Source organism: Molossus molossus, unplaced genomic scaffold (genome assembly GCF_014108415.1).
Source record: "Molossus molossus isolate mMolMol1 unplaced genomic scaffold, mMolMol1.p scaffold_m16_p_15, whole genome shotgun sequence".
In the NCBI taxonomy this organism is placed as follows: domain Eukaryota; kingdom Metazoa; phylum Chordata; class Mammalia; order Chiroptera; family Molossidae; genus Molossus; species Molossus molossus.
Window position 1 is genome coordinate 79,680,934 of NW_023425350.1, and position 14,083 is coordinate 79,695,016.

Here is a 14,083-nt window from a genome sequence, read left to right on the forward strand (position 1 = left end):
ATGCAAACTGAAACTCATTAACAGCCAGCATCTATTCCACCCTCTGGAAATCCTCTCATGAAGAACACCTGGGCTACATTCCAAGGCCCTGAGTAACAGAGACTATTACCCTCCAGGCAAAAAGTTAGAGGATAACTGAACCTTTCCTGGGCTTGCAAATCTACCCAGGAAAGGAAGACTTGACAGTGGTGTTTAACATGGGCCCTCCCATGCTCATCCAAACCTAGTAGAGGGAGCCAAAAACAGCAGAGCACGAACACCCACAGGAAAAATTTGGCAGGCTCCAAAACCCACTGAGATAGCCAAAATGGTGAAACAAAGAAACAAATCCTAATTGAAAGAACAAGAGAACTCTATCAAAGATGAGATCAATGAAATCAGTTAAGTAAATTATCAGAGGGAGAGTTAAGAGACATGATCTTGAGGAAGCTCAGCAGCATGAGTAAGGACATCAGCACCATGAGTAAAGATATAGAAACATTGAAAACCACCAAGTGGAAATGAAGAATGACATAGCAGATATTAAGAACACATTGGAAGGAATAACCAGCAGAGTAGAGGAAGCTGAGGACCGGATCACTGAATTAAAAGACAGAGTAGAAAAAATCAACCAATCAGAAAATTAAAAGAAAAAACAATTGAAAAACAGGAATATAGTTTAAGAGAACTGTGGGACAACTGGAAATGTAATAACATTCTCATCGTAGGAGTCCCTGAAGAGGAAGACAATGCACAAGGGTTAGAGAATATATTTGAAAAAATAGTGACAGAAAACTTTCCTAACTTGGTGAAGGAAGAAGGCATTCAACTTCAAGAAGCACAGAGAGCCCCAAGTAAGAAGAACCCAAATAGGCCCACACCAAGACACATAGTAATTAAAATACCAACAATTAAAGACAAAGAGAGAATCCTAAAGGCAGCAAGAGATAAGCAACAGGTTACCTACAAAGGAAACCCCATAAGGCTCTCAGCTGACTTCTCAACAGAAACACTACAGACCAGAAGGGAATGGCATGAAGTAATCAAGGTCATGAAAAACAAGGATCTGAATCCAAGACTACTATATCCAGCAAGGCTATCATTCAAAATAGAAAGTCAAATAAAGAGCTTCCCAGACAAAAATAAAAGACTAAGGGAATATATTAGCACCAAACCAGCACTGCAAGATATGCTAAAAGAACTGCTGTAATTAGTAAAAGAAATAGGAAGAAAAATATAACCACGTTAAACAAAAATGGCAATAAATAAGTACATATCAATAATCACCTTAAATATAAATGGTTTGAATGCTCTGATCAAAAGACACAGAGTAGCTGACTGGATAAGAAAGCATGACTCACATATATGTTGTTTACAAAAGACCCACCTCACAACAAAAGACTCACATAGATTGAAAGTGAAGGGATTGAAAAAAAATCTTTCAAGCAAACAAAAAGAAAAGAAAAGAAAAAAAAAAAAAGATGGGTAGCAATACTCATATCTGATAAATTAGATTTCAAAATGAAGGCCATACCTAGAGACAAAGAAGGCCACCACATAATATTGAAAGGATCTATCCAACAGAAAGATATAACCTTGGTAAATATATATGCACCCAATATAGGATCACCAAAATATATTAAAAATCTTCCAGAGGACTTCAAAGGAGAAATCAACAACAATACAATTATAGCAGGGGACTTCAACAGCCTGATGACATCACTGAATAGATCATCTAGACAAAAAAATTTAACAAAGAAACACAGACTCTAAATGAAGCACTTGATCAAATGGATTTAATAGATATTTACAGAGAATTACACCCCAAAACTGAACAATTCACATTCTTCTCAAGTGCACATGGGACATTCCCAAAGACAGACCACATGTTAGGGCACAAACTAAGTCTCTACAAGTTCAAGAAGACTGAAATCATATCAAGCATCTTCTCAGATCACAATGGCATGCAACTAGAAGTCCATGGCAACAAGAACATGCAAAGACATTTGCATGTAACAGGTTAAATAGCATGTGATTGAACAATGAATAGCTTACCATGGAGATCAAAATAGAAATTAAAAACTTCCTGGAAACCAATGAAAATGAACATAAAACAACACAAAATCTATGACATGCAGCGAAAGCAGTTCTGAGAGGCAAGTTTATAGCACTACAGGCCTACCTCAAAAAACAAGAAACATTTCTAATAGACTATCTAACCTCACAACTTAAAGAACAAGAGAGCAAACAAAAAGAAAACCTCACAGCAAGTAGAAGGAAGGAAATAGTAAACATCAGAGCAGAAATAAATGACACAGAGACCAAAAAAACAATTCAAAAGATCAATGAAACAAAGAGCTTTTTCTTTGAAAAGATAAACAAGATTGTTGAACCCTTAGTTAGACTCACCAAGAAACAAAGAGAGAGAACCCAAATACAAAAAAATCAGAAATGAAAGAGAAGTAACAACTGACACCACAGGAATACAAAAATTGTTAACAAATATTATGAACAATTATACGGCAACAAATTCGACAATATAAGCAAAATGGACAAATTCCTAGAAACACATACTCTCCCAAAACTGAACCAGGAAGAGAGAGAAAACTTGAACAGACCAATAACAACTGAGGAAATTGAAGATGTAATCAAGACTCTCCCAGCAAACAAAAGCCCAGGCCCGGACAGCTTCGTGGGGGAATTTTATCAAACATTCAAAGAAGAACTAATACCCATTCTCCTCAAACTATTTTTAAAAAATTCAAGAAGATGGAAAACTTCCAAACACATTTTATGAGTCCAGCATAGTCTCAATTACAAAACCAGAAAAAGACACTACAAAGAAAGAAAACTACAGGCCAATATCTCTGGTGAACACAGATGCCAAAATCCTGAACAAAATACTACTAAATCGAATCCAGCAATACATCAAAAAAATTATTTACCATGACCTTCACAGGCATGCAAGTCTGGTACAATATTTGCAACTCAATAAATGTGATACACCACATAAACAAAATGAAAGATAAAAATCATATGAGCATATCCTTAGATGCTGAAAAAGCATTCGACAAAATCCAGCACCTATTTCTGATAAAAACCCTCAGCAATTTGGGAATAGAGGAATCATATCTTGACATAATAAAGGTCATATATGAAAGACTTATCACCAATATCATATTCAATGGCAAAAAACTAGAAGCATTTTCTTTAAGAACAGGAACAAAACAAGGATGCCCACTTTCGCCACTCTTATTTAACATAGTACTGGAAGTCCTAGCCACAGCAATCAGACATAAAGAAAAAATAAAAGGGATCCAAATGGGAAAGGAGATAGGGAGACTGTCATTATTTGCAGATGACATGATATTGTACATAGAAAACCCTAAAGACTCCATCAAAAATCTATTAGACTTAGCCCTGCCCATTTTGGCTCAGCAGTTAGAGCATCGGCCTGCGGTCTAGAGAGACCCAGGTTCGGTTTCCACTAAAGACGCATACCTCAGTTGCAATTTGTCCCCGGCCTGGTTGGGTTGTGCAGGTGGCAGCCACTCGATGTGTCCCTTTCACGTCGATGTCTCTCTCTCTCTCTCTCTCTCTCTCTCTCTCTCTCTCTCCCTCCCACTCTATCTGAACAAAAAAATGGAAAAGAAATGTCCTCGGGTGAGTATCAAAAGAAGAAAAAAATCTACTAGACTTAATAAATGAATTTGGCAAAGTAGCAGGATACAAAATTAACATCAAGTAATCGATGGCATTCTTGTACACAAATGATGAACTCACAGAAAGAGAAACTAAAATAACAATACCATTTACCATCACAGCAAAAAAATTAACATACCTAGGAATAAACTTAACCAAAGAAATAAAGGATCTATTCACAGAAAACTATAGGACATTGAAATAAGAAATAGAGGAAGATATACAAAAAGTGGAAGCACATACCTTGTTCATGGATTAAAAGAATTAACATCATTAAAATATCCATACTACCCAAAGCAATCTATAGATTTAATGCAATCCCCATTAAAATACCAACAACATACTTCACAGACCCGAAACAAATACTTCAAACCTTCATATGGAACAAAAAAAGACCCTGAGTAGCCACAGCAATCTTGAAAAAGAAGAACAAAGTAGGAGGGATCACATTACCAGATTTCAAGTTATACTACAAAGCCAGTATAATTAAAACAGCCTGGTACTGGCACAAGAACAGGCATATAGACCAGTAGAACAGAACAGAGAACCCAGAAATGGACCCAAGATATTATGTTCAATAAATATTTGACAAAGGTGGCAAGAGCGTACAGTGGAGTTAGGACAGCCTCTTTAATAAACGGTGTTGGGAAAATTGGACAGCTACATGCAAAAAAAATGAAACTAGACCATCAACTTACACCATACACAAGAATAAACTCAAAATGGATAAAAGACCTAAATGTGACTCATGGATCCATAAAAATCCTAGAGGAAAATATAGGCAACAAAATTTCAGACATCATACACAGCAGAATTTTCACTGATATATCACCTAAGGCAACAGAAACAAAGGAGAAAATGAACACATGGGACTACATCAAACTCAAAAGTTTCTGCACAGCAAAAGAAACAACCACCAAAATGGAAAGGCAACCCCTCTATGGGAGAGCATAATTTCCAATGATACATCAGATAAGGGGTTAACTTCCAAAATATATAAAGTGCTCATATAGCTCAACAAAAGGAAGACAAAGAACCCAATTAAAAAATGGGCAGAAGAACTAAATAGACACCTCTCCAAACAGGGCATACAAATGTCTGAGAGACATATGAAGAAATGTTAAACATCACTAATCATCAGAGAGATGGAAATTAAAACAACAATGAGGTATCACCTCACACTAGTCAGAATGACTGCCATCAACAAATCATCAAACAACAAGTGTTGGTGAGGGTGTGGAGAAAAGGAGACTCTAGTACACTGCTGGTGGGAATGCAGACTGGTGCAGCCGCTATGGAAAACAATATGGTGTTACCTCAAAAAATTAAAAATTGAACTTCCATTTGACCCACTGATCCCACTTTTAGGAATATACCCTAAAAAGCCTGAAACACCAATCAGAAAGAATATATGTACCCCCATGTTCATAGCAGCAGTATTTACAGTAGCTAAGATCTGGAAACAGCCCAAGTGTCTGTCAGTAGACAAATGGATAAAAAAGCTGTGGTACATATACACAATGGAGTACTATGCAGCTGTAAGAAAGAAAGATCTCTTATCCTTTGAGACGACATGGAGGGACCTGGAGAGTATTATCCTAAGTGAAACAAGCCAAGCTGAAAAAAGCAAATACCACATGATCTCACTTATTTGTGGAATATAATGAACATAACAATCTGAAGAACAGGGTAGTCCCAGAGACTTAGAAGCAGGGTACAGTCTGACAATCCCAAGAGGAGGGGGTGAGGGGGAGATAAACCACAGAACCTATATGCATGTGTGCATGACCAATGGACATGGACAACAATGCTGGGAACAGGGAGGGGAGGGAGGGGGAGAAGGGTGTCAATGGGGGAAAAGGAGAAACATCTGTATAAAAATCAATTAACTAATTAATTAAAATTTGTATAACCTAAAAACAAACAAACAAATGACAACTAAACTACAGAACAACCATCCTTCAGAACCACCTGACATCAAGCTGAATGGAAGTCCTGCAACTACGAAATTAAAGAAGCCACATGGAGACTGGTAGGAGGGGTGGAGGAAGACTGGCTGGTCCCACACCCATATGTGGAGGATAAAAATGAATAGGACACCTCTGCAAGGAAGGTTTTCCCTGAGGAATGAGGGGTCCTTGTCTCACGATAGGCTCCCAGTTCAGAGCTCCAGTACCAGCAAGAGAATCCCCATCACTTCTGCCTATAAATTCAGTGGGAACTGAGGCTGAGGGAAGCTGAGGCTGCAGGAACGCCGGGCAGCTTCTCTTAAAGGGCCCATACACAAAATTGCACACAGACTTACGCGGACTTGCTCCCTCTAATCTCAGAGGAGAGGCAGATTGAGGGGCTCTAGAGACATGCAGGGAAGAACTGAGCTGCTTGGCACTGGAGCGATGGCTGGAGAGGGGGCTTTTTACTGGACAGACGTGCTGGCAGAGGCTGATGTTCCTTTGGTGAGCCCTTCCCCCACAGGGCAGGCAAACAGGTGTCATATCTGGGACTCCAGCAACCTGGCTCACACTGTTTGCCCCGCCCTGGTGATTCCCTGAGGCTCCGCCCCACCCAACTTTCAGGCCCACCCAAGCTGTTTCCAAAGGTTTTACCATAGGATTGGCCTGTCTTGGATCCTGCTTCAGAGTTTCCTAAAATCTCTCAAACAAGCAGCATCTGGTCTCAGTAAGCCTCATACCTCTCATTAAGTGGCCCTATGCCTGGCACTAGAAGCAGCCAGCCTTGGTTCACAACTTGGCTTTTCTGGGCATCTCCAAGCCCAGCACAAGAAGCAGCCATCTGAAGATCACTCTGTAGCTTATGCTGGCTGGCCCTGGATAGAACACAGACAGTGGCTGACCTTGCCCTAGAGCCAGCACACCCAGTGGAGAACTTCAGACATCGAAACACTACAACCCAACCACCTCCACAAGTAACACACACAATGAGCAGACTCAGTGGGTACCAGAGCACTGCTGAAGTAAGTCTTGCTCTGTGTGGTAGGCCCCTACACAGCTGATTCTCCAAGGTAGTCAGAGGCCAGTGGTCAGTGGGCATAGTCAGTCCTTGCAGCTGATTAGCCTGAGTAAATCCCTCCCATTGACATGCCAACAGCAATCAAGACTCAATTACAACAGAAAGATGTACAGTCCACACTAGGGGTGCACCTCAAGGGCCCAGCTGGGGTGATTCATGGAGGCTGTGCCACTGGATCCTACAGGACACCTACAACAATCGGCCACCCTATGAAGCCTAGGAGATACAGCAACTCTACCTGATACATAGAAACAATCACAGGGAAGCAGCCGAAGTGAAGAGACAAAGAAAAATGTCCCAAATGAAAGAAAAGAACAAAACTCCAGGAAAAGAATTCAGCAAAATGGACATAAGCAATCGATCAGATGCAGAGTTCAAAACCCAGGTTTTAAGGTTGCTCAAGAAACTTGGTGAGACATTCAAGGAACTTAGTGAGACCTTTAAGGAACTTAAGCAAAACTCCAAGGAACTTAGTGAGAACATCAACAACATAAAAGAGAATCAGTCATAAATGAAGGATGCACTAATCAAAATAAAGAATAATTTATAGGGAATCAATAGTAGAGTAGGTAAAGCCAAGAAGTAAACCATTGATTTGAAATATAAGGAAGCAAAAAAAAAAAACACCCAATCAGAACAGCAAAAAGAAAAAAGAATCCAAAAAAAATAAAGATAGTGTAAGGAGCCTCTGGGACAACATCAAGCATGCCAACATTCGTATCATAGGCGTGCCAGAAGGAGAAGAGAGAGAACAAAAAATTGAAAACCTATTTGAAACAATAATGACTGAAAACTTCCCTATCTTGTTGAAGGAAACAAACACACAAATCCAGGAAACACAGAGAGTCTCATACGATATGAACCCAAAAAGGTCCACACCAAGACACATCATCATCAAAATGCCAAAGGTTAAAGACAAAAGAGAATCTTAAAAGCAACAAGAGAAAAGTAGTTTGTTACTTACAAAGGAGCTCCCATAAGACTGTCAGCCTATTTCTCAAAAGAAACTTTGCAGGCCAGGAAGGAGTGATAAAAAAGCAATGACCTACAACCAAGATTATGCTACCCTGAAAAGCTATCTTTTAGAATCGATGGACATATCTAGAGTTTCCCAGACAAGAAAAAGCTAAGAGAGTTCATCACCACCAAACCAGTATTATATGAAATGTTGATGGGTCTTCTTGAAGGAAAGAAAAACAAAAATGTGAACAATAAAATGCCAATTAATACATATCTATCAACAATTGAATCTACAAATAAATGAGCAAGCAGAACAGAAACAGACTCATAGATACAGAGAACGTTTGGTTGCTCGCCATATGGGTGGGGACTAGGGGAGATGGGTGAAAAAATGAAGGAATTAAGAAGTACAAATTGGTTGTTAGACTGATGAACCTCAAAGGGAAAGAGGGATAGTGGGAGGGATGAGATAAACCAAAAACTTCTGTGCATATATGTATAACCAATGGACACTGGCAATAGTGTGGGGAAGGCAGGAGGGGGGCAAGATTGGGGAGGAGGGGTTAATGGGGAAAAATGGGGGGACATCTGTAATATATTCAACAATAAAGATGAGTTAAAAAATAAAAATAAATAAAATTACAAAAAATAAATTAATAAAAAATAAAATGTGACCTTAAAAGTAAAAAAAAAAAAAAAAAAAATACATGAACTTAAGTGGGTCAGGTTCTCACACAATAATTTTTTTAAAATTTATCTTTATTGTTGGAAGTATTACAGATGTCCATCCTTTTCTTCCCTATAGACCCCCTCTTCCCTGCTCCCACCCCCAGGCCTTCACTGCACTGTTGTCTATATTCATTGGTTATGCACACATGCACACAAGTTCTATAAGGGGACATTTTTTTTCTTCATTTCACTAGAAAGCATCTTAGATGCCACTTTGCTTCTTTTCTCCTGATGAAACGTGTGTGGAGCCTGTGATGAGAGATAGGGGCAGACCCTGTGTGTGGTGTCAGGTGGCCTGGCCTGTGCCTCGGGAGGAGGCTCTGGGCCCAGCTCCTTTCCCCGTGTCCCCTTGGGCTAAGGATCTGTTTTCTCTTCTTCTTCGTCACCCTCCTAACTCTAGGACTACTCAGTGCTCAGCTCCTTTCCTCTACCTCCTTTGGGAAAACCGGAGTGGACAAAGACTTATGGTCTCCAGGACTAAACTCTGCTCTCCTGCAGCCTCCTGTCCTCCCTCGCCTCTCAGGGAAGCAGCTTCTCTCAAGTCCTTCTCACCTCAGTGATGGCACCTCCGTTCTTCCAGTTGCTCAAGGCAAAACTCTCCACACACAAGTGACCCTTCCACCTCACATACCTGACATGCAATCCATCAGGAAACTCCATGGGTTTCACTTCAAAATCATCCTCCCTGCAACTCCTCTCTCCACCTCCACTGCCCCCTTCCTTGCCCGAGCCACCACTCTCTCTCCTGGATTTTGCAGCAGCATCCCACTGCTTCTCCTGGTGCTTCTCTTCAGACTCCTGCTAAAACTGGGGTCCAGATACCCTGTTAAAATCCACGTCAAATCCTATAGGCCTCCAATGTCTTTCCACCTCACCCAGAGGAAATGCCAACACTGTGAGGGGAGGGGCCTTGAAATTGAGGACCTCTCTGACTCCTCCTCCCCAATCCTGTGTTCCCCTTGCCAATCCTTAAAGGCACCAGACCTATTCTTCTGCACAGGCTCTTTCTACTGTCTGAACAGCTCTTTCCAGTTTGCCACAAGGCGACCCCTCTCACCTCCTCAGTCAATGCTCCATTGTATCTTCCCACTGAGCCTTACCTTGAATACACGATTTTCTTTTCTTTCTTTTTTCTTTTTTTTGGTGAGGGGGATTTTGATTCTTCTTTTTTATTGAGGTAAAAAAATCACATAACATAAAATTAACCATTTTAAAGTGACAATTCAGCGGCATTTACTACACTCACGATGTTGTGCAATTACCACCTCTACCTAGTTCCAAAACATTTTCATCGCCCCTACTAAAACCCCATATCAGTTAGTAGTCAATTCCCCATTTCTTCCTTCCCCTACCATAGCAACCACCAATCTCCTTTGTAGCTCAATGGATTTAACAATCTTGAAAATCCAATATAAATGGAATCACACAGTTAGTACATTTTGTATTAGATTTCCTTCATTTAACATAGTGTACTTCATTCCTTTCAATGGTTTAATAATATTTTTCTGTATGTATATACGACCGTTCGTTTGCCCATTCATCTATTAATAGACATTTAGGTTTCTTTTACCTTTAACTATTGTGAATAGTATTACTATAGACATTAGCGTCCAGGTATTTGTCTGAGTATCTATTCAATCCATTTTGAATCCAGTGCCCCCTCCCAAACCCGTCTCCTTGCTCTGCTCTGGCTTCTCCTTGAGCGGCCATGGCCTGCACCATTCTACCCATGTCATTTGTTTATTGTTTAAGTCCTGTTTCTTCCCACTGAATATGAGCTCCAGAAGGAAAGACATTTGGGTCAGTTTTGTCCAGTGATGTAACTCACATGCCTGAAACAGTGCCTACACAAAGTAGGTACTCAAAAAGGTTTGTTGAGTGAACCAGTACAACCAATTAAGTGATAGTTTTGGGTCTGAAAAAAACGTATGGATCTGAACAGATACAATGTGTTTCTACCATGCTTTTACAACTCTTCCTTAAAACTCTGTCTGTTCTGTTCTAGCTTGTGGTAAAATGAGGCCTAAGTCACCCTTGGAAGGGACCATGGAAACTCCCGGGGCCAAGAAGAGAGTGAGCATCAAGCGGGGCAGAAGGAGCTCTGTGAGCTGAGCACAGACAGGACAGGGAAGCGGAGGGCTGGACACGTGAAGACCAGCCAGCAGTCCTAAGTATTTGCTTATGTGAAATGATGAGATGATACCTAAGACCCCTTTGAGACTAGTCTTTTATGACCCAGATGACCTCTCCCATGCAAATTCCACAGCATTTATTGCTCTGGTGTTTGTCGTCCTGTATTTAGTTCCTGCACATCTTCCTTTGTCTTGGTCAGTGTGATCTTTGTTTTCCCAGAATTAGAAGGATCATCTTTAATTTCTGTGAGAATTATAAAAGTTACATGGAAAATCAAGTTACCTAAAATAGCCAAAATATTGTTTAAGAAGAAAAACAGAACAAAATTGGAGAACTTACACAACATGACTTTAAGTCCTAATATAAAGTTATACTAATAAAACCAGGGTTGTATTGGCATAAAGATCAATATATAAATCAAAGGATCAGAAAAGAGTCTACAAATAGACTCAAATATAGGCACTAAATTGATTTTTCATAATAGTACCAATATAAGTCTATGAGGAAAACAGAGAGTTTTCATTAAATAATGATGGAAAAACTGGCTATCTACATAAAAACAATATCATTATCTCATATACACAAAAATAAAATCAAAATGGATTACACATACAGAAAATTGCATAGTGGAAAATCTTTCATAACTTGAAGTAAGACAAATATTTCTTAAACTGGATACAAAAACCACTAATCATGAAAGAAAAAGAAATAACATGGACTTCATCAAAATTAAGAACTTCTGTTCCTCTGCCTGGCTGGTGTGGCTCAGTGGTTAAGCGTCAACCCATGTACCAAGAGGTCACTGGTTCAATTCCTTGTCAGGGCACATGCCCATGTTGTGGGCCTAATCCCCAGTGGGGGACATGCAGGAGATGGTCATTCAATGTTGTTTCTCATCAATGTTTCTATCTCTCTCTCCTTGTCCCTTCCTCTCTCTCTAAAAAAAAAAAATCATTAAAAAAAAAAAAGAACTTCCGTTCCTCAAATAACATACTTAAAATTTGTATAGGCCAAGCCACAGACTCAGACAACATACTTACTATTTATACATCTGATGAAAGATATGTATGTGTAATTTATAAATAACCCTTACACATTAATATAAAGATGACAAAATGGTCAAAATAAAACATGAAAAAAAAAGACCTGAACTGAGATTTCACAAAAAGAAATATATCAGTACCCAGCAAACACATAAAAAAAAAAAAAATGCTCAAATTTATTAGTCATTAGAGAAATATAAATAAACTACAATGAGATTCTACTTTATGGCTAAAATTATAAAGACTAACAATACCATTGTGATGAAGATGTGATAGAACTAGAACTCCCGTACATTGCAGATGGGAGTGTAAAACGATAAATAACTTTGGAAAATAGTTGGCATTTTCTGGTAAATACCATGTCACCCAGGAATTCTTCTCCCAAGGATTTACACGAAAGAAATGAAAGCATATGTCCACAGAAAGACTTGTACACAAATGTTCATTGAAGATTGACCATTAGCACATACATGGGTAATTTCTATTCCTACTTTGAAATTCTAATCAGCAATACAAAAGAAGGAACTACTGATTCATGCAATATGATGAATTTCAGAAACATTATGCTGAGTGGAGAAAGACAGGTGTAAAAGAGGGCACACTATATGGTCCAATTTATATATAATGTTCTAAAATGCAAAGCTCTGAGTGATCACTTAGGATAGATAATTAGGAAGGTCAATTAACTATAGAGCAGCATAAGATAAATTTATGGGATAACATTTTTTTCTTTTTTTAAATTTATCTTTATTGTTGACAGTATTACGATGTCCCCAATTTTCCCCTTTTGACTCTCTACTCCCCCCATGCTTTCACCACATTATTGTGGGTGACCATTAGTTATGCATATAGACATAACAGTTCTTTAGTTAATCTCTTTCTGCCTGTCCCTCTTCCCTCTGGGATTTGTCAGTCTGTTTCTTCCCTCTGTGGTTTGTCAGTCTGTTCCCTGCTTCCATGTCTCTTGATCTATTTTGTCAGTTTATTTTGTTAATTAGACTCCACATATAAGTGAGATCATGTGATACTTGTCTTTAATTGAGAAGATGATTTCATAGGCTATACATTTGTCAAACCATATTGAATTTTACACTTAAAGTTAGTTCATTTTATTATATGTACATTTATATCTCCAAAAATTGATAAACAAAACAAATAGTTAAAGAACATCTATGCTGTGACTTACAGTTCCACTTCTAGGATTAACCCAAGAGAATTAAAAGCACATGTCCACAGAGTATGTGCCTGGTTCTTTCAAACTGCTGCCCCAGAGAGAGCTCAGAGAGAGCAAGTCCAAAAATATCTGTATCAAAATGAAGATACACTACCTCAAGAGCACATTTCTCCACAAATCACCAGTGAGGTTATAAGTCCAAAATTGTTTCATATTTCAGAGAAAAACCTGTCAGAAATTGAGAATGTCCATGGATATGTTTCTTATTCTCATATTTCACCAAGGTTTTGTAAAGAAAGCTACAGTGAATAATCTTTGAACATAAGATGTGTTTGGTTTCCATTAACCTATGCTGCAGAAATCATTTTCTCAGGCAGAGTTTTCCCTTCAAAGCAGTTTTACCCCAGGGGAAAGCAACTGTCTCACCTGCTGGAAATCCTCTTACCCTGCCTACCTGTAGGAGTTTTCATTCAGCTGAGGGCTACAACATGAGGCTCATTAAGTAACTGAGACTAGTAGTCAGCCTGCAGGTAGAGGCTCTGGAATACTAGAATCTTTACCTGACCTCTGACTCTACCCAGGAGAGTAAGACCAGACACTAATGTTCAGCTTGGTGCCTTTCATACAATCCAAACCCAGCAGAGGGAGCCACAATTTGTGGAACATGGATACACACAGTGAGATTTTGGCAGGCTCCAAATTCTGCTGAGACAGCCATGGTGGTAAAACAAAGAAATAAATCCCAAATGAAAGAAAAAAGAATTCTACAGAAGGACTAAATGAATGGAGATAAACAATTTATCAGATAAAGATTTCAGAGTAATGATTATGAGGAAGCTCAACAGCATGAGAAAAGATATAGAAACAATGAAAAACGACCAATCAGAAATGAATAATGACATAGCAGAAATAAAGAACACATTGGATGGAATAACCATCAGATTAGAAGACGCTGAGGATCTGATTAGCGAATTAGAGACAGGGCAGGAAAAATTACTCAATCAACCTAAAAGAAAAAACAGGATGACAACTATGCCAGTATGGCTTAGTGAATTGAACATTGTCCCATAAACGTGAGATCCTGATTCGATTCCCAGTCAGGGCACATGCCCAGGTTGTAGGCTTAATCCCCGGTAGGAAGCATGCAGGAGGCAGCCAATCAATGTTTCTCCCTCACATCAATGTTTCTATCTTTCTCCCCCCCTAAAAAAATTAATAAAAACATATTTAAACCAAACAAACAAAAGAAAAGAACAGGAGGACAGTTTAAGAGAGCTGTGAGGCAATATGAAATGTAAAAACATCCACATCATAGGAGTACCAGAAGAAGAAG

At 39.1% G+C, this 14,083-nt stretch overlaps 1 protein-coding gene across 4 annotated transcripts in view; it reads right to left on the reverse strand.

The window, feature by feature from the left end:
• IL1RL1 (interleukin 1 receptor like 1) overlaps positions 1–14,083 on the reverse strand; it is a 108,202-nt gene that overhangs the window by 20,228 nt on the left and 73,891 nt on the right. The window lies entirely within an intron of this gene.